Here is a 16814-nt window from a genome sequence, read left to right as displayed (position 1 = left end):
TATTCCACTAGATTTCTTTTTGTGGGGATATATCAAAGACTCAGTTTATATGCGACGTCCACAAAATTTAGAGGATTTGAAAAATAGTATCACAAATGTTTGTGGATCCATAACGCGAGAGACGCGTTTAGCTGTCTTGAATCGGGAATTACTAAAAATATTCAATATGAGTATTCTACGTGAAGGGAGGCAGTTCGAACACCTACTAAAATGATTCTTCTTATCACTAATTTATTTCGTTATCATCATGTAAGTCGAGTTATGGTCAAAGAAACATATTTTTTTGGTAATTTGAAACATTTATTTTAATTTGTACAGAAATACGCAACTAGATAAAATTGAACAGACAATGAAATCATAACTAATGGATTCATTTTATCAAACTTGTATTATTGCATTCATTTTGACTTATTCATGCGAAAAAATTGCCTTTTATCATCAGTATTCAAAGAAAACTACAAGTGTGCTATATGGCTAAATTCATAATTTAATGCAGAATCCAAAAACGAATCGGAAAATCTAGGTTACCATTCAAAAAACTTGGCGTCGGTGTCGCGACGCCCTAATGGATGACGCCTATTGGATCTGGATCTCTTCGCAAATAAGAGGACCCTTTGACGTCAAAATCATCTGCCTTCACGAAATATGGATATTCTCTCTCATTTTTCAGATATTTGCCCGCGGAGTTTTATATGGGACACCCTGTATACAGTAGAAAATCCTCTATAGAACAATGTTTACCACGACTCAATAGAATGAATATTTATTGATATATGAAGCTTTCTATAGACATTTCAAGAACCACAAATGTATTTTCATTGTCTATCAAATAAAGTAATCGGAGCAGCTGCTTTCTAACCTTCCCTTCAATGTCTCTTTCTCCTCTTCTCACATTCGACTGGTATTGTTTTCCATGCACTATCTGATATGAATCCTAATGTTTCGAATTATGGATATGAAATTCTGCCTTATGAATTTCATTAAAACAGCATAACGATTTCGCAGTTTCAATCGCTCTTATAAATAGTCGGAGGTGACTAGACTACAAACAGGAAATTATTTTCTATTGTTGTTTTCATATCGTCCATTGCGGTTGAAACGTTGAACAATTGCTTTGAAGACTCATTTCATCTCAGAAAAATGAGCATAGGTATTACAAAAATTATATAATTTATAACTATGGCCAGGGGCGTCGGCAGACACAGACAATATTATTGTCTGTGTCAGACAATAATATTGTAAGAAATAGAACGATATATCGGATTTGTCATTTTTTTAATAATATCCGCAAAGAACATTTATGTTAGTAGACGAAATTATAGACAAATATGAACCATTACCTGTGAAATTTCCATATCATTCATAACTTCAGTTTCAGATGAACTAGTACCATTAAAAAATAATGGTGTTTCGAACAGGTTGCACCCTCTGACTTTGCAAAAACTTTTGGGAGTATACATTTTTTGAAGTGTAGATTATATTATAGCCTATATTCACTAGATCCCCTTCATATCTCATTTAATTTTTTGATACTTTTCACTTCAATAATAAACATTTTTCCTATAAAAAACTTGATTCAATGATGGATTTGTTTTCTAGAGATCCCCAATTTGAGATCATATGAATCGAAAGGGCTATATTTTTGAAAGAAATTAGTTTCTGGGTAAAGAGGGATGTTGGATTTCTACGCCTCCATCTATATGCAAAAAATATGGGAGATGAGGAAGAAAGATTCCCACATTTTTTCTGAAGATGGAGAAGAAGAAAGTCAAAACCTTTCTTTTCAAAAAGTTTATATACTACTGATATTACGGAAAAAACGGTTGGTTATCGTCTCCGACTATTATGTCATCAAATTTAGAAAGACTCTAATGTCCAATTTGACAAGAGAGATTGGGATTTTGTGGCATTGAATTTGACCTGGTTACTTTCACCCCAATTCGAAATCACTTCTAGATCCTCACATACAATGTTATCCAATATCATAAGCTATATAAAATTATTTCACTTGTCTAACTAATCTTGATGAACTTAAGTCTATGAAATGGTTTTATTGCAAAATATGATGAGCGACTGCAGATTTTTCTGATGTTCCTTATATCTTATTTTAATAGATTTTTTTGTATGTCCATAATATTTTGCATCGTAGTCCTTACATTTAATTTCGTGAATTCCAGACTTTTCCGAATTCTCACTTTGTCTTTTGGATTTCCTAAAATATATTATGAATAACTATGGTCGATGGTCATCGTCGTTTTGAACAGGCTGGAGCCTTGCTCCCTTACCCTTTGGGCTGGTTTTTGTCAGAGGGACAAATGGGTCATAACTGATTTTTGATGGTGGCATGAAAGTCCTCAGACATCCATACCGCCCTTCGCGGTGTACCCCTACCTGGCTGGGGTGAGATGGATGAAGATATTATTCATCTGTTAACGGAGGACATAGAGGCCTCATTCGACAGAGTGTCGGGGCCTTCTATATCAAGAAGGGTCGTCTACAGCGTAATCTATAGCTTCCCTGACTAACGAATAACTATGGTGGACCAATACCTAACAGTATACTATACAGGGTGACTCACGGTCGATGGTAGGTTAGACGTTTCTGGAAAACGCAGAGCATGATTTTTCTGAAAATTTCACCTCTCACATTTCCTTACCTGTTCTATCGATCTAAAATATTTTCAGCATTGCGGCGTTGCCACTTCCATCAAAGAGTCCTAGCAACTTTATTTTTTTAAATAGAACACGCCGTATATTAATACATTTTTGGAATCGCTCTGGTATTTTAATACTTTTTTGTTGATGATGTCCTATACCTATCTCTATCTGTTTTCGAGATAAAAAATTAATTGTGCTAAATATGGTCCAAAACATAGTCTTAATTGAAATTAAGTACATCACTACTCTCAATTCATGAAAAGTTGATATTTTGAAGATAGTTTGGACAAACTCGAAATATTCAAATAACACCAAGAAATCGACCCCATATCATACAGGGCATGCTAAAATTACTATTATTTCCATTGTGCATAAAAGTAGTCGAAAGTTAATTTTTTCAAATGAAACCCCCTGTATATTACTCGATAAATTGAAAGATGGTGAAAAATGCTTCAAGATTATATATCATGTCCCTATACTTAAATCGTCAAGTTTTCTCAATAAAGCCGCTTCTTCTAGAAACTTTTTTTTTTAGAATTTGGATTTAGGTAGCAGTGGAATTATCAAGCTTATAACAGTTCGGTTACTTTTATAAGTAATTTACAAAGAGTTATCGACGGTGTTTCGAATCATCTTCCAAAATGAATGCAAATATCGATTATTCAAACGAAGTTCTTATGAAATTATTTATTATACACATGAACAAAGTGATTAAATCATTGTCAGAACGTGTAAAAAATTCAACCAAATGTATCCTGAATTAATATGAATGAACGAGAGGAAGTTTGTAAGGTTACAAAATAATTTCCTTAACTATGGCTCAAAGTTTCCAGGGAACAACTGTACCAAAAATCAGTCATTTCTAGGTAACAAGTAAGATTTTGTGGGCTACAACATTGAAAGTACAGACAATAACAGAATAGGATGATTCAAAATAACAAAATTGTAAACAAATTATCACATTTTCACAATAAATGCTGAAAATGTTGTCCGTTACATTCTAAACACTTTAAAAAATGTTTTTTTTTGTACCTACGCAACTTGTGGTTTCTTTTTCAATTTCCTGGGGATCCAGATCTTCAATACTCCGCACTATTCGCCGTCGCAATTCTTCTAAGGTAGGCACTGGAGTACTGTATACCCTTTCTTTCAAAACACCCCATAAAAAAGTCAAGTAGCGTGAGATCGGGTGATATCGGTGGCCAATCCCACGGCCCTAAACGTCTAAACCAACGATCGTCGAAGAGTTCGTCAAGTTTCCTGGAAACTTCCTGGGTGGAATGAGCTGGCGCACCGTCCAGTTGAAACCACGAATTCCTATATTCCTCTAAAGGCAAATTTTCAAGAAAATCGGTTACAGTCGTCCTTAATATTTGGAGATATCTCTCTGCATTCAGTGTGTCTTCATAAATAAAAAAGCTAATTTCATTGTTCTTCAGAATACAGAAAACATTCAGGTCAAAATGAAAAACGTATGAGGTAACGCCGCTTTTAGATTCAGAAATCGCGAATTTCACATAAAAATAAATACACGTGATATCTTACTACACTCTCCCTTTCCCCTTGTGAGATTTCGTAATTTTCGCGTGACCCTCTCCTCCCTTTCAGCCTCACGTGATTAATGGGCGGCCCCTTTCTATAAACAAGTCACCAACAACATAACCTCAAATGGTTCATCAGTATGTTGAATTATTATCACAGAAAAACTATTATGCAGCTTATTCTCTTGTTCGATGCAGCTGAACGCATCATGACCCGAATAAACTGCACGAAAGAATCAAAAAGCAAACGTTACTGTCGTATTAACATTTATATCACCTTATTAATCAGTACAAAAACACCGCGTTCGAATATTGTAAAAATAATTAGTTTCAACAGGTTGAACAAGAGAAACTGAAACAAATAATTTCTGGACCAACATGCGATATAACACATGAGTAAAATAATTTCTCTGTAGAAAATTGAAATGCCAATGGAAAGTTCATTTGGACAGAAACTATTCACACTGCGGTATTGATTGATAATAATAATACTTCCCGCATCAACAAAATCGTAAAGACGTTGCCGCAATGATAGTCCTTCTGATAGTTATCATCATTTGCTTTGGCACTCCAGGAAACTCACTGATTAATACATTACTTATTTTTTACATTCATTTATTTATTTATTTATGTATTTATACACTGCTCTACAGGTTACATCGAACTACAGGGATACAAGTCAAATTACAATACAATGAAATTACGATAAACTAATAGGTAAAAACCATATATATAGAATTAGCTGAAGTAAAAAGACCTAATCCCAGAGATGAAACAGTAAAAAATGTCGAGCTGACAATATAATGAATTGCAATTGACACACATATTATGCAGGGGTGAACGTTTTAGAATATTTGTACGTGGTGTTGGTCTAGGTACTTTGAAATTGAGTTTTTGTAGAATATGTGGGTCAATAATAACACTGATGATCTTTAAACATGACTCAACCTCTGACGGAAGCACCAAACTCTTACGAAGGTTCGAAATAGATAAACACTTCAATCACTGAGGTTCTGGTGTTGAATTTGGTAATTATTACGCCTTGATCAAAGACGAAACGAACTGGTTCAAGTTTGACAATAGTGTCACGAAGTATTCTGGCGGTGTATTGAATTTATTGGAGCCTCTGGAGACACCCTATATTTTGTTTCATGAGAGAGAGGACATTGGCAGATCAAGATCTTCAGATGTGTGATCGATAATTATTGTTGGTAAATTATTTGTGCAGTTATCAAGGGTATTACATGAAGAGACATCAGATATAATATAAACACTTTTGAAGAAGTTTGTAAATGCATCCATAATTTTCTGCAGTTTGGTGTAAGTTTTACTTTTATCCTTCATAACTCCGGGAATTTTCGAGTCTAACTAATAATGCACTGATTCAAGTTTCTCTGTATACAACTGATGATATGGATTCCAGATTATGGATGCATATTCTAATTTTGATCTGACGAAGACATAGTATGAGGTGTTTGATGTAGATGGATCCAAGAAATCTCGAATCCATCTACATCTAAGGAAAGTTTTGTGTCAAATGTAACACCTAGATCGGTGAATGTGAGAGGCCGTTGAAGTGGAATATCGTTTTTTAAATTTTGATATAAAAATGACCGATTTTTCAGTGTGGAAGTCATCACATTACATTTACTAGCATTTGAAAACACCATTGTTCGATACGTTTCAAATTGAAGAAGAATTGAAGACAGTCCTCGATGTTATTAATCTCACAATATAATTGTATATCAAACAGTTGATGTCAATGACCTCAACTATGTCGTTAAAGGGAAGTGGGCCTAGGTTGCTTCCTTGTGGAACACCAAGGTAGCTAGCTGCATATTCTACAGACTTGAAGCCGTTGAATACAACATACTGACGCCTGTCAGTGAAGCATTACCGGACAAAAGATAGCAAACTGTTATTTTTATTTCATTTTTCTGTTCATGCAGTGTAACCCTCTGAAGTAGGCTCCGGGAATTGATTCAATCAACAACAGGTTGTTGAAGCAGCTCCCGGAGAACTTCATCAGATACCTGCTGGACATTATCAACAGCTCAATCACTCTCAGATACTTCTCAGATGGAAGCATACCGTAGTTGTCATGATTCCGAAACAGGGCCAGAACCCGCTGTTTCTTCAGAATCATATTCCGATTAGTCTACTTCGCTCAACGGCTAAGTTGGCTGAACGCGTTGTGCTGCAAAGGCTAACAGAAGAAATTGAAGACCGAAATGTTCTGCCTGACAAACAAATCGGCTTCAGGAGGCACACTCCACCGAGCTGCAGGCCCTGAGACTGGTCGAAAATTTCATCTCAGAGCTGAATAACAGGAAGACAGACCATCTCGTCTTCCTGGATATTTCGAAATCCTTCGACCGAGTCTGGCACGAGTCTGGCAAAATGCTCGATTTTGATCTGCCTCGGGGTCTGGTCCGGTGAATTACGTCCTTTCTGGAAAGCAGAACATTTCAGGTCTGAGTTGAAGGAACCCTGTATCCCGTCAGGGAAATCCAAGCTGGAGTGCCTCAGGGAGCTGTGCTGTCTCCATTACTGTACAGCCTTTATGTGAGCGACCTTTCGAGATTCGATCACGTGAAGGTTTCCCTTTACGCCGATGATACGGATCTCCTCGCTTGTACCTTGACGATTCGAGTGAATCCAGAAAAAACTCAGGAGATAGACTTGGGGAGACGTAAAGTTTCTCCTGATACAAGGGTCGTGATTTCAGGCAGGGAGATCGAATGGCAAACGCAAGTCAAGTACCTAGGTCTTTGGGTAGACCGCCGACTCACCTGACTCACATTGATTATATCAAGAGCAAAGTGCAGATGAGGATAGCTAAACTCTATCCTCTGGTCAATAGAAATTCAAAACTCAATCTTAAAAATAAGATTTTACTATTCAACACGATATTCAAGCCTGTATGCTTCAGGTGCTTGGGGACAAACCGCCACGTCCAACCTCTCCAGTTTGGAAAGGTTGCAAAACAAACTTCTCAGGGTGCTGGTGAATGCTCCATGGTTCGTGCGGAATGAAACCATCCGCAGTACTTGAAGCTGTTAACTATACGTCAGTCCATTCAGTCGAGGAATCAGGGAGTTTTCGAGTCAGCAGAAACTCATGATAACCCATTAGTTAGGGAAGTTGTAAATTACACTATAGACGACCCAACTCGATTCAGAAGGCCCAGTTGCTCGTTTGAGTGAAGGCCCCACGACGTCTGTGAAAATGAACAGTTTGTTCATCAAATACCCCCGTCATGAAGGGGTAGACAAGGCCAGGGCGGCATAAAGGTCATTGATCTTTATGAATCATTCGTCCTCCTGACGAATCTCAGTTGAAAGAGTAAGGGAAAAATTTTTAACCTGATGAAAATGAAGATGACTAAGCACCCTCTGAAGTTTTTCACACTTATCACTAATACCCTGTACGTATACATACAAACATTGCAAATTGATTGAAAGCTTATAATCCAGTCATTTAAGCTTAAATTAAGTAAGAATCTCGGAATTCGAGATACCCAGCTGTAAGTCTGTAAATACTTGTATATTGACACCCTAAAAGTTGTCTCAAAACCTACATATTGTAGGGTGTAAGCAACTATTAAATTTCAATGTCAAAGGTTACAAAAATCGGTTTTTTGCGCTTTTTTTGGAAATATCTCATTTCCTATGGGTTTTTTGCTATTTGTATTTATTATCAATATTGTAGAATACAAATTGACAAATATTTATAATTATTGATTTATCGATAGTTCATCAACTATATATGGCGCGTTTTCGATCGGAGGCACCGGTTGACCTGAAGTGATGCTGTGACCGCGCGCTCTCCGCCCTCTATCTCGAAAACGGTTCACCGTATAAAAAATTTTTTCAAACAAAATTTGTAGAGAATTTTGTATTCTACAATATTGATAATGAATACAAATAGCAAAAAACCCATAGGAAATGAGATATTTCCAAAAAAAGCGCAGAAAACCGATTTTTGTGACCTTTGACCTTGAAATTTAATAGTTGCTTACACCCTACCATATGTAGGTTTTGAGACAACTTATAGGGTGTCAACATACAAGTATTTACAGACTTACAGCTGGGTATCTCGAATTCCGAGGTGAACTTACTATAATGACTGGACTATTATAAAAAAACAAAATATGAAGGATAGTTCAGCTTGATTGCAAGCAGAATTATGATTCACTGCAGAGGGAGAGTGCGGTACAGTTCAAAATTCCTAAACCTATCATAAATCAGCTAACCTTGACCTTATTCACGTCAAACCATAAACAATTCGGGAAATTGTTTTCTTTCTGATTCCTAATGTCATCCCTGAGCAGAATTTTGATGAATTACCGCCTGTCAAAACCCGTCATCGGCAGATAAAAGTGAAACCACGTCCGGTTGAAGGATATCGTTCGCCAAATGTTCCATGAAATTCTATCGTAGAAAGCAAGTATCGCTATTATGAACAATAGAAAAGCGATGAATGGGCCCAAAGAGCGAACGACGATAATTTCTACAGCGACCTAAACAAACCGGGGTCAGCGTTTATTATTCGACAGCGTTAACGGGCAAGTAATTCGAGAAAGTGCTTTGGTCCGTGTCTTGAATAATACATTTCGGTAATAACTGACTTGTCACTTGTAATTGCGGGACGAATCAATGTCGAGGTTTGAAGAATCGAAGATCGAGAACACAGGATTATTTATCTGGGTTAGGGCTTCCGTGAGAAATATGCATTTGCCAATTTGCACAATTTCTGTACGATTATGGATTTTTTCATCAGTTCTCTATAGAGTAGATACTGAATTTTTACTATGAAACTTTCAAGTTCTCTGGTAGTTACTTTCATTGCTAGGCATTTCTAAGAAGAAACATTGCTTTTCATTATACAACATACAAAGTTGTACAACTTGTTGTCTAGTTATAAAATTCCAGACTTCACCAGAAGATGGCAAATGAGACTTTGCCGAAACATTTTGAAAATAATCCTTATAAGGATAAAAAACACAGAACACGGAGCAAAACCTGGGAAAACAGCTCATCACACTATGGCCACTCCTCAGTGCAATGTAGTGTCTATCTTCAGAGTATCATTCCTCGAACTAGGCTGAAGTGAACAACAAACGACAGGTTTGTCATCGCCCCATCTGCCTGTGAACGAGGGAAGGTATTAAGTTATTTTTTGTTTATAAAAACGACAAAAAATGTCAGTACGACAATGAGCATCATTGTTCAGTTAGAATATTCTCATTTAGTTTTCGGTTTTACTAGTAGAAAGGTACCACGTCAACAATCTCTAAAATGGTCAACTCTCGTCCGTTGGAAGAAAAAATTGATGAGCTTTTTATTTACGGTGCGAGGCGTAACTTTCACGAAACCGAAAGGATTTTCAATGAACGATTTCCGAATCGTCCAATCTGTAGAAAATAGGTATACATAACAAAAAGCCCCGGGTCATCCGTTCATTTCGGAAGAACAGCAAGTGCAAATAATTGGTGAGATGTTAGTACTTATTCCGTCGCGAATGTTTGTGAAGTGTCTCCTTCTACTGTGTGAGACTTTTGAAGAGGAATAAGTATCATCCTTACAAAATTAAAATGGTACACCAATTAACTGAAGATGACCCTGATCGAAGAACAGAATTCTGCGAAATCAATAGGGAAACCATTGCAAGGCATCCTACTTATCTCCACAATATTTGTTTTAGTGACGAATGTATATTTTTTAAACGGAAATGTTCACAGACAAAATTGCCGTTATTGGAGTGACACCAACCCTCACGTTTTCCGAGAAATACATACCCAATATCCAGAAAAAATTAACGTTTGGGCAGGAATATTGAAAAACCATAGTGTAGGACCTCTATTTATTGATCAAAATTTAACAGGGGAACTGTATTTGAATATGCTGGAAACGGCTCTGCCGAACTATAAAGACCTGATTTGGTCCTCATCGGGGCAGGCACATATGGTCTGTTAATGAGGTAGTCGGATAGTCGAGTTGAATATTTCCATCTTGATACCCGCGACAACCTTCCCATATGAGTGTTTTTGCACGTCAGCTACACCTGACGATTCCTTAGATTCAACCGTACAGGACTTTTTCGCCTCTGGTTTTAGTGAATCATTACTTGAGCGCAAACGTTTGCTAACCTGCTCATTGGTGTGTTTGTTCCCCCACCTGAGACAGATTATGTGTACGCTGCTCAAGAATTTGGTGCAATGCGGTTTTATAGGGTACCCCGCACTTGCGGAGACGACTCAGTTGTTTCCTAGCTGCACCACTAAACTGCACAGTTATTGGATCAGGAGTTGGGGAGTTAAGAAGATCTCGCTCCTGAACTAAATTTACAGGGAGGTCAGTTGGAGTCGCAAACTCTACATCCATCTCCTCTGTAGACTCAGGAAAAAAATTAAGTTTACACTGTCCATAAGAGTCCCACGAGTAGGTAGGGAAAGAAGGTCAATTACGGCAGAGCCCCGCATTACCGTGACAAGGCGATGGTACGACGAGAGGGCGCCGGTTTAGGAACAAGCCATCGTTGGGATGCCATTCAGTTAGGGAATAACAGAACCACAAGTGATTCTGTCATTCCCGTATCCAGCGGGGCTACGTGGAAGCAGGCATCCGATGGCCAGTTTGCTCAACTCCCACATCCGAAGAAAATGCACTCGCCGAAACCAGCATGCACTGTGGTTCAGGCAGTGAAAGATGAACAAGGATATCCAACCCGCCAGGTCAACAGGGGACTCAGAGAAGAGGTATTACGAGAGTGAAGTTCATAAAACACATGTATTTGCTAGACTCTACTAAAACACGAAATACTATAAGATAGCTTCCTCGAGTGTACTTTTCCGGGTCAATAATCACAAATCTGTCACTAGGGTCCCGGAAGAGTTCAGAAACCAAAAAAGAAATAATTGATAAATGGTGAAGAAAGTGACAGGCTCCAACAAAATTCATGTATTGATTTTTTTGTAGTTATATTCATGAATAATCTCCTCAAAGCAATCGATACAAAACTTACTGCTGAAACAGATATTTTCAAAGCCCACATAATTTTCTTTTGGTATTTCCCATAATGAGCTTCCTCTATCAGTACCTACCGAGACAAATAAATTGATGTGAAATATAAGTTTTGTAATGATTTTGCGCACAATAGCATCATAAAGTCGATTACAGAATGCTAACAATTAACAATTCGCTAGTCTCTTTGCGTAAAACTGATTTTTATGAAACACTGTGATGGCTTATGACACAAACTGATGAAGAAATTTTTAATTTATAAAATGCCATCTGAATAATGTATATGCCATAACCTGTATTTGATTGTAATTGAGGATAGCCTTGATAAGCTGTTGAAAAACATTTGCCAATTATGCCAATCTGCATTCCAATAGCTGCGTAAAATAAAAAAGGGATTGAGAAGTTTTTTGAATCAAGTTTTACGGTCTTTCGTCAAAAAACGATTTTGAACAGATTTTGAACAGATTTTCAACTTCAAATTATGTCTTTGCAAGCTATAATTCAGTTTTATCAGTAGTTTCTGTCCGACTGAACAAAATTTGGCACACAAATATGGTTTTTGGGACCATACACGATTACCTGAATGCGACCGTGTTCAGTCCAATCTGGTGGACATTACAAAATGGCTATGAGTAACCTCAATGATATGGGTATCAAATGATGAAACTTGATTAGCGAAATACAATAAGCAAAGTAGCGAATTACATGGTACCGGCTGTCAGAAAACCTGCCTCAACTACAGGAGCCCAAGAGTTCTCACGGAATGCAAACTCATTACATTTCGAATCTCATAATTGTTTTAATGAACATTCATTCTCTGTACTGCTCTCAAAAAGAATAATGGCTTTGCTGAGTCTTATCGATTTCCAATACAAAATTGGCGCAGTCGGTAGGATCATCGCGGTCGGCGAGGATCGAAGGGATTCAAGGAGCTCTCTGTAGAGAGTCGATTTGGGAAAGAACCAAGAGACTACAAGGGTCAATAACCAAACCGTAAGTGTGAAATTCCTTTTCGACTTCCTTGAACCCTCTCTTCAAGGACTTTGGAAATGATAGTGACGTTAATTCCAACTAAATATTGGATATTGACTAGATTTACTTGCGAAAATAGCTAATTATATTGAATATATACTGAATTTGAATGTTGAATTGTTGTCCATCGATAGAGACTGAATTCTATTCATCAAAATCGAAACTTCATGAATGATATGGGAGATATTTGGCAACTAGTGAGTAATCTGTCAGTCGCAAACAATCAGTGGGTTTTGTCGATACCAAATTGATATTTGCAATACACGTTCCTATTGTAAGGCCCAAACTCATTTATATCCTATTATCCAAAATCACACACGATAACTTTTCAGAAATACCCATATCTGGCCCGGAACCAGAAAGATATTCAGTTCGAAAAAGGAGACTGCCCGTTCCTGGAAAACAGATATTACCGCCCGGAGAACTTCGCGCCACCAGATAAATGTGCACTTCACCTTTTTGAAGAAAACGCCTCGGAGAAATGCCACATTTTGGAAATAAATGTGCCACATTCCATCGTAGAACAAGTAACACGAGATCGAGTAATCGATAATCCCTCTTGAGGTAAAACGTCTGTATTCCAAATGTAAAACAGATCAATACCTGGAAATCAATCATCCAGTTTCGATCAGAATTCCACAATGATATTATCATCCAGATAAATGATACATTATACGTAAACAACGTTTACGTTCAACAAGGATGAAGTCATGATTCTACCCAAATTGGAAATAACGGAATTGAAAACTCCAGAAGTTTACGATACCTCGAATTTTACTAAAATCAACCTTGATGAACTGCACCAAATCGAGAGAATAGCCAACAAACTGTATCTGTATCTGTAAAGTAGGGAGGGTGAGTGTAGGCCCACATGTGACCCATTGTGCATCCTCCCAAGGAGTTGTCCTTCTAGGTCATCGTCCATCCTGTCCTTTCCAGGAAGATGGGCAGGTCACTGGGAGACATCTCCTTTATATCGGCAGGTGTAGGCCAAGACTCGCCGAACACACACTCTCTTATTGACGATAACTCCGGGCACTCGCATATGACATGCCTGACAGTTCCATCTTCCTTTTCACACATCCTGCATAGAGGTGTGTCCACTAGCACCATATTATGGAGGTGTTTCCTTAGTTGACAGTGGCCAGTCAGAAATCCTACTATTAAGGGTAGATTTTTCCTGGCCGTCCAGATATTTCTTCGGTGCCAGCTTCCCAGGGTCGCCCAGGGTGATCCTGGCAAGATTGCATCCTTTGATTTCATCCCATCTCTTCAAGGATTGAGCATGGGTGTTAACATTTGACTAGCTCCGCAATTGTCGAAGTTATCAGGCCGTAGGTGCCACTGGGTCCTAAATTTCTTAGTCCAACCGCTTTGGCTAAAGAGTCGGCAATGCGATTACCTTTACTCTTGTCGTGCCTTTCATCCCACCTCAGGATAATATTATTACCTACCAAGGCTAATATGGATTGTCTGCTGTCAGTGCAGATTACTATGTTTTTGCCAGAAACTCCTTTCCTGGTTATTTCTTTTGTGGCTATTGAGATACCAGCCAGTTCTATTTGGACTACGCTGGTATTTTTTCCCATTCCCCACTTAATTCTTAGGCTTAGTGATCTGGAGTACACTCCACATCCTGAGCCTTCTTTGGTTTTTGAGCCGTCTGTATATATGCGTATTGCATTTGTAGCATGTGACTCTGGGTTCGGTTTTATTTGTATTTTGTAGGGTTTATTAAACAGATACCTGGGTTCAATTACATCACTGGTTGCCTGCAACAGAGGTGTCGCAGTAAGCGCTTCTTGCCATAGGTTCAACCTCAATTGATCCATTCCTACTTCAAGGTTTACACCAGCCGTGCGCAATCGTAACACTGCCATTAACACAACCTCCCTAACGTACAGGTCCAAAGGGGTCAGACCCATAATTAACTGCATTGCTGTGGTTAGTGTTCTTATGGCTCCTGTAATGTTTAAACAAGCCAGTCGCTGTATTTGATATATTTTTTGGGTGGCCGTTGCTTGTAGAACTTTCGGTCCCCATGCAATGGCTCCGTACGTTAACATAAGTCTTATTATTGCAGTGTAGATCCAGATGACCATACGGGGGAAAGACCTCCCATATAGCTCATAAGCCACATATGCTCTTTTTGATATATTCCCCACATAGCAATAGATATTCCAGGTATATTTCATGAATATACATTTAAGGATATTGTATTATGCTATGAATGTGCCATGGATATATATATATATATATATATATATATATATATATATATATATATATATATATATATATATATATATATATATATATATATATATATATATCTTCTGGAGAATATTCCTTGGGAATATTCTTGGAATATCTTATAATATTCTTAGAATATGTAAGGTATATTCTATTAAGCATATTCCAGGAATAGAACCCGAGGAATATTCAAAAAATATTCAGGATATTCTTAGTTTATTGTAGGAATATACAATAGGGAAACACCATAGAATATTCTTTAAATACATTTTATGAATATTCTAGGAATATTTGGAATATTCCAAGAATGTGACAAGTAAACGCTATTAGGCATGTATATATTGCATTTTGATGCAAGATTCACACAAGTAATAAAACACATAATATTCATAAACAAATATATTTTCAAAACAATATACACTGGAATATTTGACGTTTCAACCAATATTAAAAATAAAAAAATCTAATTCAAAATATTTATTCACTGAATAAAATATTCCTGAATACTGTCATATTACAAATATTAGAAATGTATTCAAATTAGGATGTTCCTACTCTCAAACAAATGTATACTAAAAAATATACTAAAATAACAACTCTGTGAATTCATCAGCACTAATTAAAAAATAGGAAATATATCATTTCTTCGAAAAAGAAAAAATGAATTACATCAAGAAATAGGTTAGGTTAGGTTTCTCACTTAAAAAAATAAACCCACAAATGAAGTATTTAAAATGAGTGGTATGATGGGTTCTTCAATGAATTTCACTCACTTAAAGTTATCCAAACTTTGCTCACCAGAATAGTTTTTCTTATATTTGTCCAACAATGCATCAGCCAGTGTTTCAATAGTAATACCTGGAACAAAATGTACATTAACATTCATTATCACTATTTGAAAGTGGCACAATAAATCTGGAATAAAAATCAAATAGATATTTTTCGCATAGGTTACTCATGAACATTTACAACATTTTATGACTTGGAGAGCAACTTGCATTGTCTTGTTGAAAAGTACTCATTACGTTTTCAGTTCCTTCCCGCATCTGCCTGTACCAGGTACCACTCTGTTTTCTTTTGGGCAAATTGATACTATCTTGAAAACGAGTGATAAAAATTATGAAAACAAATGATACAAAAGAATGTGTCATTCACTTACTTTTCTCTATTGAAGATACACAACTGAAATCACTCTAGTTCAAACATGTACTTAGTCAAATCAACAAATCCCACACACCAACTCTCCTCGAACCTAAAATGAGGTATAGTAGGTTAATCGCTATGACTTTACTATCGATACTATTGCATTTTACTTACTTTTCTTGAAGACTGAATATATGCAACTCTCCTGTTTGAAGATCCAAAATCAAACTATTCGCTGTACTGCAAATTGGACAACCCCAAATTATAAATGGTACACTGAACGTGACAGAATTATACTTTGATAATAACACCAATACAACATGCATTACACACGCGAACCTGCCACGTCAACCGCCATGTTGAATCAAATGTCGAATTTAACGTAAAGGTACCAAGCATTAAGGGACAGCCGCTTTCACAGAGCTTATTCGACTGTCGCGCGCACTTCAATTGACCAATGAGAAAGAAACGTTTACTCCAATTCTTCACTTCCCCATTTCTCTGTTTCCAGGATTTTTCGCTTTGTAATTAAATAATTTCAAATACAAAAAGACAAATAGGATGAGAATTAACCAATTCATTGATGCAATTGGTTCAATTATTGGCCCATTCAAATTTTTTTGTCGTTTCCAACAGTTGCTGTTGGAGCAATTCATCCAGAATCTTCGCAATGAGTTCAAAAACTGGTTAACACTATCAGGGTTATATACATTAGGTTATGCATTCGATTAAGATCTTCAAATATTTTAGTTTTTAATAATATTGAATTATTTGAATACGTTATTATAAGATAATTCAAAATTCCATTGTATAGAATATTCCAAAATATACCGTGGGGATATATTCTAAGAATATACCATATGGTATATTCGATCGACAATATTCTTAGAATATTCAAGGGAGAATAATCCATTTATAGACATTCTATGCACATTCTTTCAGGAATAATCCTGCCATATTCATTCAAGCATATTCTATGAATATTCTAAAGGCATGTACTTATTCCAAGAATTTTCTATGAATATTTGGAATATATACGTTCGTTTTATGATATAAAGGGAATATTCCATGAATATCTGGTGCTGTGTGGGTCTGTAGGTGAGAGTTTCACGTTAACTTCCTTTCGAGGATAGTACCAAGGTATTTCACCTCTTCAGAGAAGT

General features: G+C 36.8%; 1 long non-coding RNA gene across 1 annotated transcript; it reads right to left on the bottom strand.

The window, feature by feature from the left end:
• Positions 1 to 14970: 14970 nt before the first annotated feature.
• Positions 14971 to 16001, bottom strand: LOC141481689 (uncharacterized). Its single transcript, XR_012465108.1, has 3 exons — positions 15826 to 16001; positions 15668 to 15760; positions 14971 to 15366 (listed from the first exon to the last, which is right to left on the bottom strand). It is a non-coding gene; the product is annotated as an uncharacterized lncRNA (long non-coding RNA).
• Between the last annotated feature and the right edge of the window lie 813 nt (positions 16002 to 16814).

Source organism: Leptinotarsa decemlineata, unplaced genomic scaffold (assembly GCF_025532065.1).
Source record: "Leptinotarsa decemlineata unplaced genomic scaffold, Ldec_3_MD MMD2_tig00000251_RagTag_RagTag, whole genome shotgun sequence".
NCBI classification, from domain to species: domain Eukaryota; kingdom Metazoa; phylum Arthropoda; class Insecta; order Coleoptera; family Chrysomelidae; genus Leptinotarsa; species Leptinotarsa decemlineata.
Note: the sequence above shows the minus strand (reverse complement) of the source record. Positions and strands in the feature narration are given on the sequence as shown.